Genomic DNA, 21,925 nt, shown 5'->3' with positions numbered 1-21,925 from the left:
AATCCATATACTCCAACTTTGTACCCAGAAGACAATTTACAGATTATAAAAGGCAGATACCTCTTTTGCAGCACACCTGCTCTTTTTACAATTCAGTCTGAGAGAAAGAGAAACAACTGGGAGTTGGAAGACCCTGATACCAAGGATATACTGATAATCAGTGAAAGGAAAAGGTGGATCTTTAAAAAAAAATTACTTTTAAAAACGACTGAAGACAAGCTGACAGGAACACCAGATATGGTGGCCACTCTGATGGCTTGGGAGAGACACTGTCCCACTGCCCAGGTAGCACAAGCAGCACAGGTCCTGTTGTTACTCGGCAGGTGAGCACCCGTGAGCCGGGACCGTCGGTAAGTGCTGAGCTGCTGCGCACGCAGCCCCAGCAACCCCTCGCGTTCCCCCAGCGCTGACACTGGGCTCCTTCTGCACTGGTTTCTTTATGCACCCCTCCCACAGGGCTGTCCCAAGAACCCCAGGCCATGCTTTGGGGCACAGGCGGCTTTTGCAACACACAGGCACCACCCAGCTCTTGCTAAGAATCCTCCTGAGTCCCGCCGGCACCCAGCTCTGCTTGGCTGCCGCTGCACTGGCCTCCAACAGGGAATAAAATGTTGAAGTACAGCATCCTAATCGTAAGCACTCACACAAAGTCATGATTTTTAAAAATAAAAGTAGGTTGAGAATTTCTGGACAGGTGTGACAAATAATTAGTTACCTATGTCCATTCTCTAAAAGAAATATATTCCTGTGTTTTCTCTAGTGAAATACTTACCATTCCATAATCTCACTTCATACTTGTTCATAGGACTTAGGTCAAGGAACTAGACAAACTTTTGTTGTTGTTGAAGCAAATCACAAACTACTTGTAATTCTGTTAGAAGTTCTCTTCCCTTTAAATAGTTGAAGGCATTTATTATTGAACTTTCTGCTTTGACAGAATTTTATTAAAAGAAATTGATTTTACTAGCTCAGACTATTATATTCTGCTGAAGGATAAAGCATCATACCTAATTTCGGTTCCTGATTTTTGTTAACAATATTTTAAGAAGTTCAATAAGCCATTGACTGAATTATCCAGCGTCACAAGTGCTATTGCTTTAAAAGGTTATAATCTTCTTTGTTATCAGATTTCAATATACTAGAAATTCTACACAAAATAAAAACTTACGTTTAAAATATTCTTTCAGGAAAATTACATTTTAACAACTAAACACAACAATATGTTAGATTACATTTTGAGCAGAATGTCTACCTTTCACTGAGTTTCTTTGCCAGCTGTGTCAGCATTGACTATATAAAAAGTATTAAAAGGAGCTGTTTATTTTTTTTAATTGCCACACTCATGCCAAAAAACACAATGTGTGGGCTGGAAGCAGAGTGCTGGGAGCAATATTATTCATGTTAAAAACAGTTGCCCGATTTGCTTTCTTTGAAAATTAGGATACTATAAATAGGAGCCCAGCAGGATTTGTCGATTGCAAGTTATGTTTTAAAAGCTGCTAGGATGAAACTTTTGAAAGACTTACAAAAGATAGAACAGTTACATTACTGCTTGTCATCTACCTTTGGTCTGCATTAGACCTTTATTTTTGGAGAGTTATGTATTCAATATGGATCTACCCTATTTCTATGCATATGTCAAAATACTAGATTTTTAAAAGAAAATTTCTATAAAGATTTATTTGTTTTTTATATCTTTCAATAAACCAGCTATCTTAACTCACTATTCTGTTAATCATCATTATAAATGTTGTATTGCCAAACACATATCAATTCTTTGTTGCTTGCTTTGCAAAAATCCTTCTCCACAAATCACCTTTGAACAACTCAGAAATTATGATATAATAATTCATCAAAAAAAAGTGGTGTCAAGCCACCGTCCACAACAGTACCACAGCTGTCCTTCCCTTTGTTTCCTTGTACTTTAGCACTTTGGTGTGTCTCCTTTTTTGCTTGCTTTACAGATGACCTGAGGCATGCTTCCAAAAAAAAACCCAAACCACCAAACAAGCACTACCAAAAACCCAAGGAACCAACAAAGCCCCAAAACACATGAAACCCTTATATGAGTAACAAAGTAAGAAGAAACTATTGCAGAGATTTTATCAAGCACTTTCTTTTCTATGAGAAATTATACGTGACATTCACCATTAGAAAGCTGGCATTTTGATCTGCATTTGGAACGGGAAGCAGTGGGAACTACTGGGATATGCTGACTTTTTAACAGCAAATACAGGGAAAGAAATAAAAGATAAGCTGCTAGGTTGACTCTGAGAAAAGGGCCAACAAAGCAATGACACAGCTTGTAAAACCTACTTAAATTCCTAGCTTTGCCCACTGAATTCTGTTGAGTAAAAAGAAACCATTTTTTCTAAACACTTCAGTGTTTCTCTTTAAGAGAAATAACTTTTACACAAGCACTTTCATGCTGTGCTGCTTACATAAACCACACATCTTTGAAAGTGGTGTGGGATTTTGGTGTCCGTCTTAAAGCATGAAGCAAACAGCCTGATGGCCATTTTCCTGAAGGCACAGCCTTTCATCAGGAATGGACCCTGTTCAGAGGAGGTCCAGCTGAACTGCTTGACAGTGCTCAGACGCTGACAGCCCAGGCTCGGTGCCTGTCTGCAGGTCTCCTTGCAACTCCTCCGTTCTCTGACTGTGTGTGACCTTTGAGTTTACTTAACTCCACCGCCTCAAACTTGGTTCAGCCCGACATCTCGACTGCAGCACTCAAGTTTCAGAAGACAACAGCAGCAAATGGGAAAAGAGGGGAAGGTGGGAAAGAGAGATGCGCTAATAGAAGAGAGGAACATTGCATTCAACACTGTTCCAACAAGCTTTTAACGAGTGCCATATTTTCCTTTGTAAATTAAGTACTTCATGATATGTATCACACTGCCACCCTTATCTAAAGACATTTGCTGTCCTTATCTGAAGCTTTTCTTAGTAGAATTGTACTTGAGTAAGAAACAAAGAGCTCAATCTGACTTAAAAAAAAAAAAATTTAGCATTAAGAGGTAATAATTATCTTCTGTCCACCATAAAAATTCAATCAAACTATGAAAGCCTGGTTTATCCTATACAAACCATGGAGAAACAATTAAGAGTGTGACAAAAAGCCATTGCATTTCTCAGGAGAGCTGACCCTGTTCCAAGGATAAAATGATAACTAGTGTCCTGAGTCCAGCTCTGTGACCTTCTGGAGCTGGAACTTTCAATGATGTCAAATTAGCTGCGTCACATGAGCTGGCTTTGTGAGTGAGGCTGGATCAATGCAGTGCATTTCACTGATGATGACACTGATCTAATCAATCTCAGTCACTCAATGGACAGCAATGAGGTTGTGAAGTAAGCACAAAAAAAAAGAAAGCTGGGAGCTGGCATTGTCAGGGTTACCTAGAGGCTCCCCATTTGTGCTTTTCCTTTAAATGCTAATTTTAAAAGATGAAAAAATAACACTAAGTAGCAATTTCCTAGAAGGGGTTTTGTCACATCTATTCAGACTTACATTCTGCTTGCCAAATTGCAACCTGATGTTCAATAATGCTGTTTTTGACACTTCTGTGTAATAAAAGTGAAGATCCTTCTTTGCTCAAGGATGTCTATGACACTTTTGACACTTCTCTCCCAGAATTTCAGGCAGCCCAGATGTTCTTTGCATTAAGAAGAGCAGCCACAGCTGCCACGGAATGTCAGAAGATACTGGGCTCTAGGCAAAAGCAGCAAAGGGCATCTTTCCTCTTTTTAAGTGAGGAGAAATTTTTGGAGAGCAAAACCTTTCGATTGAAAATTAAAGCCTCAGAGAGACTTTGTAGGCAAGAGACATTGCATTTTCACTGCTCATGTTTCAAGGTAACTCAGAATCACTACAGAGCAGCTGTTTCCACTTCTGTTCAGAAAAATATTCCTTACCTCTCTGTGGCAGCATGGCATTACTGTATCTACTGGACACCTGGGTGTTGTGATACAGGCAAAAATGAAATAACAGTAGGAGGTCCTGGTGATAGACTCAAGACTTGATTTCTAGGGACTCACTAGGGTGCAAGATCTAGTCACTCCTGGATTGTTTGGGCTTCTCAAGACTTGAATCCAGGGATTCACATTCACGAGTGTCTCCTTCCACAGGAGTGACAGTTGAAGCAGCCTTGGCTACATGATGTCTCTGTACCCCAGGATTCTCCGCAGCTGGACTAAAGAAAGTGTCTGAAGACCACATCATGTTCCTGGGAAAAAAGTGTCCCTGGGTAGAACTGACCATATTTTCAGCATCATCTTCCTTATTTCTGTCCTTGTTCTGTCCCCAGAACAGATGCTGGTTGGACTGAGTCATAAACTGGACTGTGTTTCTCCTTTATTTTAAACATACGTAGGTTCTGCTCTTTAACACAGGCCACACAAGCAGTGGTTCTGTGCACAACAAAGAGATCTAGGATGCAGGGTTCCATGGGTAGCTCCCTCAGAAGAAACTCTCTAAATTTAAACTAAAGCCCCAGGGCTCACACGAGGCATGGCTCCTGTCTGTGGGTGGGCTGACAAGTCACGGTGTTTCCCTTCATCCTGCTGCTCTTCAGCTCCATCTCCTGGAGTCACCCACTGCATTGGGAGAGCCACCTTCCCACACCACGTACTGCCCTTACAGCAGGAACAGGTTAGCAGAGAGTCTAATTAAAAAGCTTCCTCTGAGGAAAAAAAAAAAGTGTGCTGGAAATAAAATTTTTAATTTGGAAATTTCAGTGCAGGGTTCTATTTTTGAGTACTTGCAACAGAAGTTTCTCTGCTGGAAGGATTTTTATTTATTTTGTTTGCTACAGAAATCTGTGTGATTAATACAAATTTTAAAAGGCTTAAAACAGCTCAGAGAGCTGTTATTTATACTCTTTTATATATACTCCAAAAGTTTAAGGTGGTCTCATCATCTTCCTTAAAATAATATGAAATGGAATTGTATTTTTTTTTTGGAGAAGTCACTGTTAAGTCTTTTCTGTCATATCCAGGGCACAGGAATTTCTTAAACAACATCTTACTGGGATTACTCCTTGCCTGACCTTCCTCTGTGGCTGCATGGTGAGCTGACAGCTGCAGGGTCTGTCGGGTTTAGGTTCTGGTTATAGACACAGCAGGAACAGCAGCAGCCAAAGCGAGTAGTGGGGAAAATTAATGTTTTTGGGTGCTGCCAGAACAGAGTTCCTGTAAAACTCTTATGTAGCATCCACAGAGTAGTTCCTGTAAAACTTGTGGCATCCATACTGCGATTTTTGTGCTGTGCTGCCAAGCCAATTTTCAAGGAGCCATCAGCCTACCCAAAGAAAGGCAATGAACATCAGCACGCGGTGTTGCACCCTCCCACCAGGCCCTAAATGATACCTGAGATCGCACCTGGCACTCCAGCCCTGCATGCTCCTCCTGATCAGACAGCTGTTAAGGAAGACAGGACCACTACCTAACACCTTATTCCAAACCCAGACCAGCAATGGCCTGCAGCTGACCCAGGAGAGCTGCAGGGCCTGAGCAGGTTGACTTTTTGGTCCGTGCTGCAAGTTTTTGTCCATGTTTGGGGCAGAGTGCTACAGACCCACGAGGGATGATGCTACTTTAGCACCAGTTGCCATGTTGTCTGCTCCTTTCCTAGACACGTTCCCTAGTGTGTGTGTCACTTTCACAGTCAAACACCACTGGACACAGAGTTATGGCAGTGATTACTGTGGAAAATAAGAAACACAAGGACAAATCATTTTAACTGAAGCGTCAGCAATGGAAAATGGCAGTCATCCTTAAATGTCACAGTGCCTCCCAGTTGGGCCTGGGCTGTGAAAGGGGGAAAGGACTCCAGAATTGCATAGATCCATTATCCTCAGTGGCTCAGGAGGACAAGCTCATTAGGAACTATGGCTTCATTAGGTAGCGAGAGCTGCCCTGTTGTCAGGCTATGATCTATTCCTTATCTTGGATTGTGCCACAGATTTTCTCTCCCACATCCCAACCACAATTGACTACCACACCTCGCTGCTTTTGGTGATGGAGCGTAGATCTTGCTTTAAGAATTACAAGCTAGAGTTTCAGTAATACCACAGGAAAATCTGCTAAACATTACTCAGTATAACCCATGTGCAGCTATGCCCTTACTTCTCTCTGGTATGGGATCAGTTGCCAAATGGCTGCAAATAGCAGCAGCACCCATTACAGGGCTAATCTGTGCTCAGGGATTACACCCACCTGAGTGCACAGTAGCAACAGAAACACTGAACCACACCTCTGCAATATATATTTACCCTTGAAGAGATGCAACATGTATTTACCATTGAAGAGATGCCCACATTTACAATGTAAATCGAATAGTAAAATGAAACCACAAAAACCAATTAAAAATACTATTTTAAAAAGTCACTGTTTTGGACATGCTGGAGGCTACAGGGAAAAAGGCAGGGCACTACTTTTTTCTATGGAAATCCTTTTTCCTTTAAAACTTGTTTTTTTAAAGGCTACATAAATCAGCATTTAATCTCTCATTTTGATATACAGTATTTACAAAGAATCGAAAGAGTCAGAAACAACAATATCTTAGAAAGTTCTATGTTATTTCTTAGGCTTCCAAAAGAAGTGCTCAAATATAATTGCTTAAAGTAAACTTCAAAAGACTCAATATACCAGCAGCTGCGGCAAATACATGGCTTTTTCTATTTTAATTATCTGTTTCTTCTAATAGGTTTTACAAGACTTATATATGAATAGAGATCAGAGAGAGAGACAGATTTTATATTTTACCTACACTATTCTGAAAATGGGGTAATAATTATAGAAATGGCTGAAGCTTGCATGGTGGTTTGTTTGTACAAGAGAAGAACTCCCCCAGTGTTTCTCTTCCCTGAGTTCAATGATTAACTCCACTTAAAACCCAATCCTTGTCTGTCTGTTGACAAAAATCTCTGCAATATAAAAGATTTAATAGCAATACTTGGCATAAAATATTTTGGCAAAATGAACCAAATATCACATCAAACACAGTTGAAAGGCAAACCTCCCAGCCAACAGAGCGGTTTTATCAAACTCCAGATTCCAGTGCTCTTTTATTGTGGCAAACTCAAAATTACTTGTGTCTTATAGAATTTCTTTGGTCAAGGTGAAAGCACTTAAGATATTGTTATTTGTCTTCTTTGCAGAGATGTTGTACATATTCAATTATGGCAAGACTCTCTGCTTCCTTGCTCGAAACTCTAAAATATATTGCTGTCCTGTTTCACAAAATTTAAAGCTGTTGCGATGAATACACAACTTTCATTTGGAGTTAAAAAAAAAAAAAAACCCCAAACCTTTCACGCCTCATTTATTTAGAAGCTCTTTGCCTTATCACTGCTCTAGCTATTTAAAGCACTGCTTTGCTGTTTATCAAAGCCAACTTTCTTCTTTCGCCTTTACATTTTTAAAGAAAAAAAATTAAAAAGCAACCTTTCCACTGACATTATTCTCATAACACATACCAAATTGATTTGAAAACATTAGATTTGCCAAATTTCTCCTACGTGGTGAACTGGAATCTAAATATGGCTTCTTTATTTATGTAAGTAGAAGCTTATTTATTCAAGAGAAATTTTTGGAGGATTTTTGTAGTGAGTATAGTGAGAGCAGGTAAAATATTTGAATTTTTTTTTGTTGTTGTTGTTGTTTTTTGGAACATCAATTTTCAGGTTAATTTTTGGACATATAATTGAACATAAAGTTAATTATCTGTTTACAAGGACTCCTTTGATGTGTGGTTCTCACTGGAGTGTGTGCCCAGCATCACCCCTGGGTGGGAGAGAGTTCCTGCACTGACCATCCTCAAGTGGCCTCCAGCAGTGGCCAGAGCTCTGGGCCGTTTCATGGAGGCTCCTCCATGCATGTCCACCAACGTGGCCAGAGGGAACCTGCAGGATTGGGGAATTCCCTCACTCAGAGGGAGCTTTTGGCCCCTGTTTGTTACAAGAGGTGGAAGTCCAGTTAGAAACGCATCCCCTAAACTGGAAATAGGATCTCAGCAAAAATCTCCATTTTCACTTATTTTTAAATTCTCAAAACCTGCTGGGCTGTTACATGAGTCCTGCACATATTTTAAAGTTCGAAGGAAAATCCCTTTGGAATTTTTTATGTTGTGAAAATGGCTGATGTTGGGAGCCTTACATTCGCCTGGGTTATTTACCCCATGGCCAAAACTCCAACACCGTTGTGCCTGAGCCCTCCTGCAGCAAGGGCAGAGCCCCAAAGTGCTGTGATCAAACGCTGGGATCCTGACTGGGGCCAGGTGAACAGTCCCCACTGAAGCAAAGGGACACAAAATTGAGCCAGAGGTAATAGAAATTTTTAAGACTCCATGGATCCTGCAGAGAGCCCTGCACGAAGTCAAAGGCCTGTCTTTCGGGAGTTAATTGAAAAAAGTCCAATTGTTTTTTAGCTGAGCTAACACCACAGAGGTAACGAATTCCACCAGCAAACACATCCGTGCTACCAGAGCACCAAAAGCATTGCACACCTCCCCTGAAATGCTATCTTGTCAACGAGCTGAAACTACATCTGCTCACTGCTCCCCTCCTTTCACACTCATTTCTATCCTGTGCTCTTGTACTGACTACGGGCACAAAGATCAGGTAATTCCTAACCAATTTCCCTTGTGCACACAGGAGCCCATCATCTCTCCCAGCTACAGGGTATCATGTACATATTGTCTCTTTTGTTCATTCCACCACAATTCACATAATTCTGTAGTTTAAAATTGCTCCTAATTAGTACACACTAATATAAAAATAAAAGAAAAAAAAAATAACGTTATGAGTATGCAATTAAACTTAGAAAACAGACCAGAGGGCAAATGCTTAATCCTTTATAGACACACTGGTGTAAATGTGCAGTTGACTTCTGACATGGGTGGAATACCTCCAAATTTATGCTGGCAGAAAGGAGACAATCTAGCCAGCAGTTCCTAAAATAAATAATTGAAATAATAGCTCTTGAAAATCATATCTGTGAAATAGATAAAAATGTTAACACGTTGCAAGATCTCCAGACAAATCGGGCAGGATTACACTGCAGTTAGAAGTGATATTCTAACGAAAATATAGACATGAGTTTAGTTTAAATGGGACATAAGTCTCTCAAATATCAAACATTCTTTTCTCTGCAAGAAATATCTGTGTATTTTCAGTACCTGCACTGGTCTGTGCAATGTGACATCTATTTTTTGTACAGATGTGAAAAACTGGGATGATAGAATTGGTTCTGAAATTGTTTCCTACCAGAGGTGTCCTATTCCACTAAAAAGGATTCAGTTTCTACTTGAATTCTGTTTTAGGCTAAGTCTTGTTTCATTTTATTGTTTATGTTAAGGTGCAAACTTGCACTAATATGAGCTGGTATTTTCACAAGAGCTGTAATATTCTGCCCTTTAGTTATCATAAAATTCTGCATTCTGCACATGTCCTCAGTTAATGTGAATTATTTGTTAGCTGTTAGGTGGATTTATGCTTTTCATCTTAGCCTGAACTTCCCTCATGAGCATTCAGATAAATTATTTTGAAGGCATTCAGGAGCTAAGCATCCAATGGTATTATGTTAATAGTACACAGTATCTACATACATACATCAAATGACTGTGCTATAGTTTACCAAATATTTTGCTTTATTATATAAATACGAGTCTTAATGCCAGTGCATGAGTTCCTTTTTCTCCTCAGTGTTTAAGATTATTCTGAAGTCCCACTGATGCCCTAATTGAGGTTAAGCATGTGCCTAAGTGCTGCCTGAGATGGGTTCCTATTCCCCAACGTGCTGCTTGTCTCTGGCAGCTGATGGAAGATTGCCTTACTCTTTGCTCATTAATATAAATACAGCTCATCCTCTCTTTCCATGAGCTGTGGGCCACAAAATCACATTTATGATTGTGTTATTTATAGTCATGCACATTTTAGGAATATTCCACGCACCTATTTGTGCAATTATACCTAAAAATGTAGTAATTCACATTTCAAATATTTGGGGGGAAATAGAGATTTCTAACTTTAAAGTGCATTTCAGTGCACACAACAGGGGTAAATTAAGATTAAGCACTGAACTTCAATTCTGTGTTTCCTCTCTTTGAGCTTCATTGTGCCACCTTAATATTGGGTTAACATAGAACGCACATAGAATATTTGTTACGAGATTTGTGAATAAGTGATTCTCATCTCCTTTGTAAGGAAAATTGACTCCATTACAGGAGAGAAGAGACATCAAGCTAACATTACATGAAGTCATAATCCTCTATTGAGACACTGCACAATGACATTGTTAACATTAGTATGCAATATTTATTATAAATAAAAGAGGCTATTGAGGCTTTCAACCCATAATCAGCTCTGTGTGGATGACTTCACTGTAGGAACACAGTGGAGTTATAATGAGGATAAAAGATTTATTTATACCTAAACATGTTCTCATTAGTAATTCTGCACTAGCATGTAACAGATACAATTGAAGGACCAGTAGGGTTTTTGTGTGGGGGTTTTTTTTTTTGTTTCTTTGGGGATTTTTTGTTTGTTTGTTTTAAATTACTACTTATTGTTTGCACTTTGACTATGAACAGTTAGTAAGAAAGAAAATAAAGAAACTAATTAATCACTTCATTGTACTGTACTATTAATTCTCATGAATGAAGAATGATCCATTTTTATGGAATGCAGTATCATCCCATCAGTCCACAACATGGACATCCAGTGAGCTGTTAGCTCAGACCTTGGTAAAAAGGGGAACTGCTTTTGAAGAGATCCTACCTGCATGTCACATACATGTCACAAAGCACCAGTGTCATGTAAGATTTCTTATGGACCTGCCTTTATGTTATACTTCTTTCCAAACACCGTAGTTTATATTTCTTTTAACAGAAAAGGACTAACCCTCACTTCATGGAAGGCACCCAAATAGTTGCCTACAGACCCTTCCAAGATCTCTCATGGAGTTTGGGCTGTCATCTTACAGTCTGTTTGGAGGAAATGAAACTCAGCTTAATTCCAAATCCTCTGCACTACCTGACTTTGTCTTACTAACATAAATCTCTCCCTCCTCCCTGGGGCCTTGATTTACTTTCAGACTAGAGTTTCACATTTACTTTTGCTAGGTGAAACCTAAGAAAAATAAAGAAATGGTTCAAATATATGTGCATATTTCATGTTTGGAAACCATTAGTTTTGTTCAAAACCGAATCTTCTTTTCTGGTTGGTCTAATCTGTCATCTTTAATAACTTTTTGATGTTCTCGAACAGTTCTATTGGTAAAGTCTTTAAGATATTTGGGGATATTTCACTACTAATGGACTTACAGTACAAGCAGTGTCATGTTTATATATAATTTGGTGAATATTCTCTGTGTAACAAGAATCCACACCACAACCACTACTTAGCAGAATCACCAGGAATAAATGTTAAAGTAATGCATTTTTTATCTTAGAAGAATGAAGTTCTTCAGGTATTCATTTCTCATCTTGGGAATTACACTGACATGGTTCATCTCTTTCTCAAACTGTGTTTGATTACATGTAAGCTAACGGAAAAGAAAACCTTATTCATATTGAAAAACAAATCATTTAATTTAGAACCACTCAGCTCAGGAGAGAAAGTTCTTAACAACAATTACTGAGACATCTGAAGGATTCTACTCCACCTTTAGATGTAGATAAAAAAATTTTACTTTTTCTGTTAATTTCAGCAACAAAATCTCAAAGCTCTTTCTTGAAAAAGACTAACTCCTTGAGAAATACTCCTTCCTTAGCATTCTGTGGTCTTAGTCTTCCCCTTTTATTCTGTCTTTGGATAAAATTTTATTTATTCTACTGAAAGTGGGATTTTAAAGAAATAAAAAAAAGCTTGAATTTTTAAAACCAAGACATTATTCCTAGCCAGATCTGCTTAAAGGAACTAGCTGTAAAAACTTAACACAGCTGACATAAGTTTCTTTCATTTCATATGCTCTTTCTGTCACCATACTTACAAACTCACAGGCTCCATTTAAACAGATACAATGCTGACAGCAAATAAGTTCCTGTTACAATGTAACGGAACAAAAAATACAGAGATTGTATGAGTTTCATGCCATAAATACAATGTCCTGTTTAGATCTTACAACCCTAAGTTTTTTTCCTCAATCGTGTCAAAGTGCCTGAAGTGAACAGAAAGATGAGTTTCATAATTTAGATTAAATTCTTCCCATTAAAAGAAAGTAAATATTTGCATATACATAATATTAAACAAGTGGACAGTGTAGATTTTCAGACTATCCCTTTAGGATACAGATTATGAGCTTCAGCACATGAAGTGAAATTTTTTAGAAGTATTTCCAAATATATAATTTCAATTATTTTGTGCCAATGATGCACAACACAACCAGGCTTGGAAGGTGGCCCTTACTAGCTCTGCTATCAGTCAAGCTCTTAACTCTTTAACCTACAAGGGCCCAGACGAGGTCCTACTAAATGCAGTTTCACCAGAAACCAGACCCACAAAGATCTTAAATTCACTTATTGAACTAAAATTATTTTCTTCTGATTCATGCATTTTTCAGGCATAAAAATAACCCAGTTTTGTTTCTTTAATGGGTTTTTCACAGTAATCTGGGTGGCTGATGCATCTGCAATCTGACAGAACAGATATCTCTTTTTGCAGAGTGTGTGTAAGTTTCCCCATCTATCTCAGAAAAAGTCTTACAAAGCTATTCAGAACTCAGCACACGTTCTTTCCTCTTCACAACTCATTTTCCTTTTTTTTTTTTGTGACAACCTAGGCAATAATTCACAGCTCACTGGGTCTCCTAAATAACCCCCTTTATATTTACATGGTAGGCATTCCCCCCATTACCCTGCGGGATTCAGCTGTATTGGCAGGCAGTCATTAGGAATTCTTAAGACCATGGAGGTTTCACATCCCCTTCTCTAGTGTCTTTGAAAACACCCTGTATGGTTACAATCTCAGCAAATATATAGAAAATCTCGACAATTTAACAATAACATAAAATGTGTCATTTTGTAATTTCTAAGTGGTTCCTTCTTTGGGTCCCATCCAGACTCACACATGAAGCCTTTATAGCTCAGAAGCATTTCTCCCAATGGAGGATTGTTATGTTTCTTTCTTTTGCTAGAAAAATGAGCAAATCACACCTGCTATTGATGAATGGTGAAAAGTCCTTTTAGGAAACACAGATGAATTAATATAGAGGTAGTAAGTGATAAGCATTATGAGAAAGAGGCTGAAATCTAACTCTCACAGAAGTGAGATTTGCACTAGAAGGTCATTTTTTTTCACCAGAACGACATGACCTGAGTACAACGGAAGAGCCAAATTCTCAGGGTTTATGGTCTGGTTCTGACTGAGGAAGCTCCCTGCAACTGACTTCCTCCACTGCCTATGGAAAATCACTAGAGGCACAGCTCTACAGCCTTGCCACTGACATCTCTCAGCTGGTCCCTCACTCCTTTCCTTCCCTAACACACGGATTCCAGGAATAACAACACCTCCTCAAATCCTTTAGTCAGTGCCAAGTTCTATTATGGAGGCTTGGAGGAATATAAAAGGAGAAAATAGAGAAGTTGGTTCATATTAGCAATACTGCTGCTCAGTTCTGGGAACTCCACTTGTTCTGAAGAAATCTCCAAACAAACCTGGAGTAGCACATTGCCAATCACACCCACAGCAGTTTGCATCCCATGAGCCTTGAACTGACACAAATGTTCAAAATTTGATCTATTGACTGCACGGATAAATATTTCAAATTAATATATCAAGAGGCTTACACCAGCAAAAACTCTCAAGGAAAGTGATTTCATTTTGAAGAAATAAAAAGAATACAACCACCCTTTTGTTTACAGTTGGACTATTCTCTTTTTAGCATTATCTGAAAGTTTAATTGGGGTATCTGTTTCTTTGATGAGAACCAGAGCCTGCATGATACAATGCCTCGTATGTGTCACATACAAAGTTATTAGATACGTCCAGATTTAAGGAGCGGATTCTGAGTAATTCTTAAAATTAGAGCCATTCACACTGATCCAGAAGCCGTGACAGAATATGAAAAGTATGCAGTGACAGTTAAATCTGCAATGTCACTGTTCTTGGTAGCACAATGAGTAAGTCTTAAAAAATTAGTATATCTTAAATCTTTAAGACCATAGCCACTTCAGTATTTGTTTCCCATGCTTACAAAGTCCAAATAACATGCTCTGAACAATTCACTACAACAATTGTAATGAAAGAATAGGGTCCAAACCCCCCCAAATCGTTTGGAATTTCCTTTAATCAAAGTGAGTAGTTCTTACATTTTTTCTTATGGAATCCTGTAGCTTCTGAAGATTTCTCTTTCACTTTTAAAATATCTGCAGAATTAAAATATCTGCAAAATATCCCTTTATCATTTTAAATGCATCGGTAATGCTTTTTAAAAAGCTGATTATTTGTTTAAAATTCAAGTAATAGAAGTAATAAGACTCTATTGAAAGAAGGCCTGGGTGCAGAGTGGTATTTTTGGATGCTAATTGGTCATGTGTACCAGCCATTCACGAAACACACGCTAAAAACACTCAAAAGTGTTCAGAAATGCCTCTCTAAGTCATAAATCTTTTACAGGTAAAATTATGTGAGAGAAGGAATAGAAAAATCACATTCAACATCTGGAGTCAGATGAGTTTACTGAAGTAAAATTGCAAAATTAAATTCAGATGAACTTAATTAAAAAAGGGATCCAATTTAATATGGACATTCATCAACTTCTCATTGAAAATCTTTCTTGCCTCAAGAAAATAGAATAAAGTATGAACAGAAAACCCATATAACGGCTGAAATGAAGTGTGAAGGGATGGTCAAATAAAGAAATGCAGGAAGAAGGAACACTTTTTTCCTCATTTTCACAGACATCCATATACACACTTTCCTTTAATTGCACAGAATATTGAGCAGTTCAGCAAGCGAGCTGGTCACCAGCATGCCCTGAAGGTCCTCACTCCTTCTGAGGCATATGCTACGTATTTACTGGAAACATGAATATGCAAGTTCCTCTTTCTCTCTCCCTGTATGTTTTTCTAGTTGGCCAAATTTTTCTCCTAGCTCCTAAAGGACTTTATCTAACCCTGTTATAGTTTTTAGTGCTCTCCTCAGATGACTTAAAATGGATTTCATTTGCCTCAGCTAAGAGACAACAAATGCAGCTCTCCTGTTTTCCTTTGCTAGGTCACTACTGTCTTGCTTTTTTTCAGGGGAAGAAGATCTAGTAGTTTAGTCCAGCCACTTCTGGCTTTCATAAATTCTGTCTGTCAGAAGAGCATTGACTTTCAACTCTCTAGGCCACAGTGCTTACAGATTTTAGTAATGTCAAACAACAATTTGAAAAGTTAAGAATAGTGTTGTTAGGATCATATTATTTGCTTACAAAACTGCCTTGATAATTTGTTGTTCTGCACACTGGTTATGTGATCAAGTAACATGATATGAATGCTGTATTCTTTTATTTCTAATAAAGAACATTGCTAGAACAGTATGCTCTGAGGGAGATACTGTCCTTTATTAGAAACACATTCCCACATTATAAAAGTCACCCAGCAATAACAAAATGTAATCTGTCTTGAGGATTCATGATAACACAGTATTATGCTCATTTTTTGTATGAATAGAGCATGACTGAATAGGAATGCTATTGTTGTTGAATACATCTTTAAACTGAAGCAGAGATTTTATTGAAGTATTTGGTTAATGATAATAAATTGCTAGAGGAACGTTTCCATGTCAGAAAAGTTCTTGCTTTTGCAGAGTAATCTAATTCAAAAAATATATACTTCAATAGCCTGTAACTGTAAGGACTTGGAAGTGCTGGTACTTGACATCTGTATCACAGTGATCTAAAAGCAGCACGGGCACGACTGGCCACGCTGAGTCCAAGGGCTGGCCAAGCCCTGCCTCCAGCAGTGGCCCCTAGAGCTGCTGAGAGCAGGAGTGGCACATGCAGTGGGGTGCCCTCCCATGCCTCCCCACACTTCCTACCTCCCCAGGGACCAAAACACTCCATGAGGTATATGGCATGACAGGGAGAATAATTCTGACCACAATATTATCACAAATAATATAATCTAAAATTAGGCCCTTCTTCCTGAAAAAGCTGAGCACTTAAGCACCAACACTGAGTTCCTGTTGAAGAATTATTCCACTCTACCCAGCTACCATGGAAGGTCTATTCCAAATGATGCAAAACTACAGCAGAATTCAGCTGCTGCCTCTTCCCTCTCTTTTACAAAAGCTGGGAAATCATCTCTGCAGCAGGACTTCTGTGCTTCAAGATGCAGATAGATTAAATCTCCCTACAATTTCTCCACAGCAGTATTTGAAAATCTGACTCAAGGTTTGATCAATCAGAGTAGTTACAACAAAGAGAGCATTAGAAGGGAAAAATAATTTGTAATTTTACAACTTATTGCTTTGTTTTCAGCAAGAAGAAGCCACTGGATTTCCTTTTGTGCATTTTACTTTCTCTTTGGAGTCTGCCCAATGGTTACATTCTCCAAAATGTACAATGTCAAACCTTCTGAGAGCAGTTACATTAGTAGAAAGGACAATAAAAAAGGCCTTTTGATTTTAGTCTGACAAAAATTGCTCAGAACTTGTGTCCTGAGCTCCTGAGCTCAATCTCTCGGAGATCAATATTTGTTCTTATTATCTCTCTATCGTTGTATTGGTCAAGGAGAAGTGCTTCATCTTTCACACAGATTCAATTTTAGTGTAACATAACAGAAACCAGTAATATTCTAACGTGGTTTACTATGACATCTTTAGAACTTACCACTGAGACCAAATGTGAAGATCCTTAAATTGCTGGCATCAGTGTTCCCGTAAACTCTGGCACAGTTTCAGATGGGTTATCCTGCCAAAAGTCAGAGGAAAATATTCATCAGACAGATGATTATTTTTAATCACACTTACCCAGTACCCGTGAAAGCCTTACTTTATAAATGCCTACTGCAGGTTTAATGATAAGACCACTACAATAGCTCTGAATGCAACACACCTGCACATTGACTTTTCAAGTGCCTGTGAACCTGAATACTGATTCTCACAGGGTACTTTCTATGGAAAAACTGTCCTTTTATGAAAGCAATCCAACAGATTTTACCAGAAAAAAAGTAACAGTGTACTGCATTATAAGTTTTAATAAACTTCAATAGAAGAATGCCTCCTGGAAAAAAAGCAAACAAACAAAAATGCACACAGTTGGCCAACCCTAAATTAACGAAGCGTACAACTCATACGCAGTTCATTTTCCTTTCAGATCAAAGGGGTTTTGAAGTTCAAATAAATTTGCCTCCTAATAGTTTTAGTACAGGACTATCTCTCTTAACATCTGAAAAATAACATTCAGAGTTGGCATTTAACAGCTTATTTGTACTGCAGCACTTCAGGAACAAGCAAACACGTAATTTCTACCATATGTAGAACATTTCTTTCATTAAAGTACTGCTATTTCTCGACAGAAAAATAGACTTAGAAAAACTCCAGCAAAAGGATTATTTTAAAAAAATACATGTATAACATAATTATTTTTGCATAAATTTGCATATGGCACAGTAAATACAAATATGTACACGTATGCATTTGTTTCATTAATGTTTGTATGGTTATTTTATACACTGTTTAAATTACTTCTGTTTAGGAGAACATGAAAACTATCTTGAAGTGAGAGCAAAGAAGAAATGGAATTGGTGACAAGAAATACATAAGCAGGTGGAGCAATGTTCTTGGGTCAGACCAGTTTTATGAACTTGTAGCACTCAAATCCAAGTTGTCTCTCTACAATGACAAAGCAAATTCCAAACAATAAAAAAAACTGTAAGGAGCCAACATCAAGCCCTAGTTGAATACAGAGGGTTTCCACGTCTCTCCTTCCCTCTTTGACTCAAGCTCCCAGTGAAAATATTACCATTTTCACTATATAACAACAAATTCCTTAGAGTGAGATTTTCAAAGACATGTAGGGAACTGGGTGTCTAATTCCCCCAAGCAGTTTTGAAAAGTGCATGATAAATATACTATATAGCTCCTTATACATCAAACAATATCCCAGTGCACTTCACATTAATCTTTAATCTAGACACTTTAATCTTCAGATCTTCATACAATAATCTTCAATGAAAGGTTCTTTCAGGGAGTTTACAGTATATTTAACACAATTTAAAAGCTACAAGTGCATTGCCCTAGCTGCTAATATCCAGAAAATGTTTTATAAATTAGATCAACCACAACCTGGCCAAGGTTTCTGTATTTTTAATATCATTGGAGGGAGATTACAACAAAAGGGTGCTGGAGGGAATGACTTAGGTGGTTAAGCACCCCAGAACCGTAGCTGCTGATCCCAGAGCTTATTCAGCGTTTCACTTTCTCCAAGGTAAGGACTTGCATCTCTCCATAGGTAAGAAAACAGCATATGTTACCGTGTATACTACTCTGTTCTGGCAGCTCTCTCTGTGCACATCTGGACATGGACATAGTTTCCATATCTGTATTTTTGCCAAAAATATTAACCGCTAGAATAGTGTGCCAGGCCCATTCTGCAGGGATATAGCCATGACTTCAACTGCTCCTGGCCTTTACTGTTCCCTTCACTGCTGTTTACCACAGCTCCTCCGAGTTCTACTCACGAGCAGGACTCCACAACATCGGCCCTCGCTAAATGCACAGTGGAAACACTCCTCAGGATTTGTACAGTGGATTGAGGACAAAAGGCAGTAGGTCAGTATGAAGTAAGAGGGAAAAAAAAATAGAAGATAACAACCATTATGACAAGCAGTACTTTCTGCAGGGAACCTGGTAAAAGCACATTTTGAGGAGAGATTTGAAGAAGCAGCTTTGCAGAAGCACCTGAAGTGTTCCAAAGAAGGCACAAAGGTTCTGCCTTGAAAACAAGAGTAGAGGAGGAAATCAACACAGGGTGGAGAAAGGAAAAATGAGCTGCTGAAAAGAGAAAAGGGAGCATCACCTGAGAAAAATGGCCAGTAAACAATATGGCCAAAAACAACAAAAAAAGGAAGAAACTAAGAAAAGTACTTTTCTAACATCATTATTTGAGTTAGGTAAGGTAATCTTGGGTAAAGTAATTGGGTAAGGTAATCTTTGGCTTCCCTGTAACGTCCTACAACTGGAGATGTGAGAAGGCAAATTCACCAAGGAGCACAGGGAGGAAAGGGTAGCGCTAAGGAAGCCAAAAGAGGAGAGCATTGCAGTATGATTATTGAAGTTAAAACAGCTGATTGATTCACAGGGTCAAAGGTGGAGTCCCCAGTCTGATTAGACTGGAGAAAGTTACAACAGAGTGCTTTGAGCAGTTCCCATTGACTACAAGGAGTGGGAAGTAGATGGAAATGACTGTAGCGTGCTCCATGCATTCAGGGATGAGAGCCTCTTAGAAGGACAGGTTGGATAAACCCTGGGATGTTTTCAGTAAGTGAAAGGCTAAGGCAAGCTTGAAAATTTGTAAGAAAAGAGAAAGAAGAGAGTGACAGAGTGGAGGAAAAAAGGGATCAGATGGGGAAATGCATAAGGAGGGTGAGCAGGGGACAGCAGTTGGCAAACTTTGTAACTTGTGACAGGCTAGAGGACTGTTTCAGAAACAGAGCAGCCAGTGAAGGGAGCAGTTATGAAGATCATATGTTTATCATTTCTCACTGGGAAGAAATTGCCAAGATCCTTCTCAGAAAAAGAAACTGTGGTGGGAGAAGAGGCTTTGAGGAATGAGTCAAAGGTGGTGAAGAGGAGATTAGTACTGTGGTGAAGATTTCAATTACAGTAGGTAGGCAACTGATAGAATTGAGAAAAAAGAGTGTCTGTGCTATGGAGTGAGTCAGCCTGGTCACAAGGTTCCTCTGCTAGAAATACCCAGTTGCACAAAGCAACAAGCAGAGAAAATATCTATAGGAACAGTGGTCTTGGCGGCTTTGAGAGATTCAGAGAGAAGGCAGAAGCTGAACTCAATCAATTCAAGAACATCACTTGCTTTTGTGCAAGGAGACCAAGGGAAGAGAGACAATAAAGATGTTGCTGGGCATTTTCCACCCTTGCTAGACCAAGTTGTAAGTGGGTCTTTATGGAAAACTCGTGTGTGTCTCTCACAGGTGAACAGAACTTGACAAGTGGATGAATTTAATACACCATGAAGTTCCAGCACTTCAAAAATGATTGCAGGTCCACAAAAGGTCTCTGAATACCGGGTTTATATTCAGACATGACACCTGAACCGGCTGAAAAATATGGGCATATTTGTTCCACTATGCTTTTTATCTCAGAAAAATACTATGATTTGTACTTTGAGGAAAAACATATGAAATATTTCATATTCATGGGACATATTTCAGTGTGAGGACATGAAGAGTTGGTGATTTGGGTTCAAATTTCCATTTTTTTTCATGGTCAAGTCTATTCTAAGGCTAGAAAGACGCATATCACATTTCTGGCAATGCAGATGGCTTTCAGCACAGAGTTTTGATCAGAGGCAGCAGCGAGCCCCTCAAAATATTGTCAGAAAAATGGCTGATACAATGGCTGAGAAAGCTATTTCTATATTTCCATGATTTCGATAAGGCAAATTCATAATCCTGGGAAGCAAAGAGAACTTGGGGATTATAGGGGCACTTATGGTCCAGAAAGCTTAGTGAAAGTAAACTACTGCAAGCACATTTAAAGGGAAACAATCAGCTGAGAGGACACAATTAATGATTCCCTAAAAATGAAATTTATATTGCAAATCACAAGGATCTGTGATGGTAGTCATGACTCCAGCTTGCTGAGTAGTGTGTCACAGATGGTATCAAGTACAACAAAGAGAAAGTCCTTAGCAAGAGGAACATTAATCTCAAGAAAACACTGACACTTTCAAAACACTTTCAAAAATTTATAGATAAGAAAGAGAAACTAATGTTTGAACTGGTAATACCCTAGAAGTTCTCTAGGAACCCAGGGCTTAATTTTACACCTTAACTTCACTGAATAGATTATCATAAAATACTCATTAATTTATGCATCATTAGATTAGTCTGTACAAACTATTTTTGTGACACGACAGAAGAAATCCAGTAGCACCAAATACAACAATTTAGAATGAGATTTCTCACCATTTTTCCCTCTCCTTCATGAATTTACTCTTTTTCTATTTCCATGTAAATGCACTGAATTTAACAGAGTTTTCCAAAATAGTAACAATAAATTTTTATTGCTTTAGATGTATATGCATACATCAAAATGCTGCATCTAGGCACCTTGAATAAAAATTGGTGTTCATGCTTCACTACGAAGAAATGCAACTCAGTGTAGCAACATCTGCTAGTACATCTAACAGTGGAGTAAAACACTGGAAAACCACTACTGGTGTTATTTCCTCAAAATAATGTAAATCCAATGTCGAATTGGTTATGTAACTCAGCTGTCACAATGTTTCCTACAGTACAGAAAAGCTGCATTTTAATGTTTTATGAGGGAAGGAGAGGAGGTGTGAGGAGATGTGAGTTCTGTTTAACACTAAACTGCTTTTAATGCTGTGAAATATGTGGAAGCAAGGTTAATTGAAAACCTGAAGTAATATAAAAATAGGTTCAGCCTTTAACAGAAATACATATGGTGTATAAAGCTCCACTGAGCCCAGGTGGATAAGTGAACATTTTTAATGCACATTAGTTGGAGAAACGAAGAAGTAGAAGCAGATAATAAGTATTACTAAACAGGCATATTCTGAAGGTCTGGAAGAAAGATAGAAAACCACTACCATGGAAACATTTTATAGATTATTTCTCCTTCCCACCCAGAGAGTACTGAGTCCCCCACTTCTCTTTAGTTACTGGCTATGGTTATCATTGCCCCAGGGAAAAGGGGGTGGCCTTCAGAGACAGACTTGAAGCAGAATATCTGGA

General features: G+C 38.5%; 1 protein-coding gene across 8 annotated transcripts in view; it reads right to left on the bottom strand.

Moving 5' to 3' along the window:
- The window catches only part of SEMA6D (semaphorin 6D), a 226,405-nt gene that overhangs the window by 114,903 nt on the left and 89,577 nt on the right, over positions 1-21,925 (bottom strand). For all 8 annotated transcript variants that reach the window (XM_017742589.1, XM_017742591.1, XM_017742585.1 and 5 more), the window contains one exon: positions 16,816-16,896. The gene's annotated coding sequence lies outside the window, so the exon portion shown is untranslated. The remainder of the gene's footprint in view (positions 1-16,815; positions 16,897-21,925) is intronic.

The sequence above is a fragment of the Corvus brachyrhynchos genome, unplaced genomic scaffold, assembly GCF_000691975.1.
Source record: "Corvus brachyrhynchos isolate BGI_N302 unplaced genomic scaffold, ASM69197v1 scaffold97, whole genome shotgun sequence".
Classification (NCBI taxonomy): Eukaryota; Metazoa; Chordata; class Aves; order Passeriformes; family Corvidae; genus Corvus; species Corvus brachyrhynchos.
This window is presented reverse-complemented; position numbering and strand designations above follow the sequence as displayed.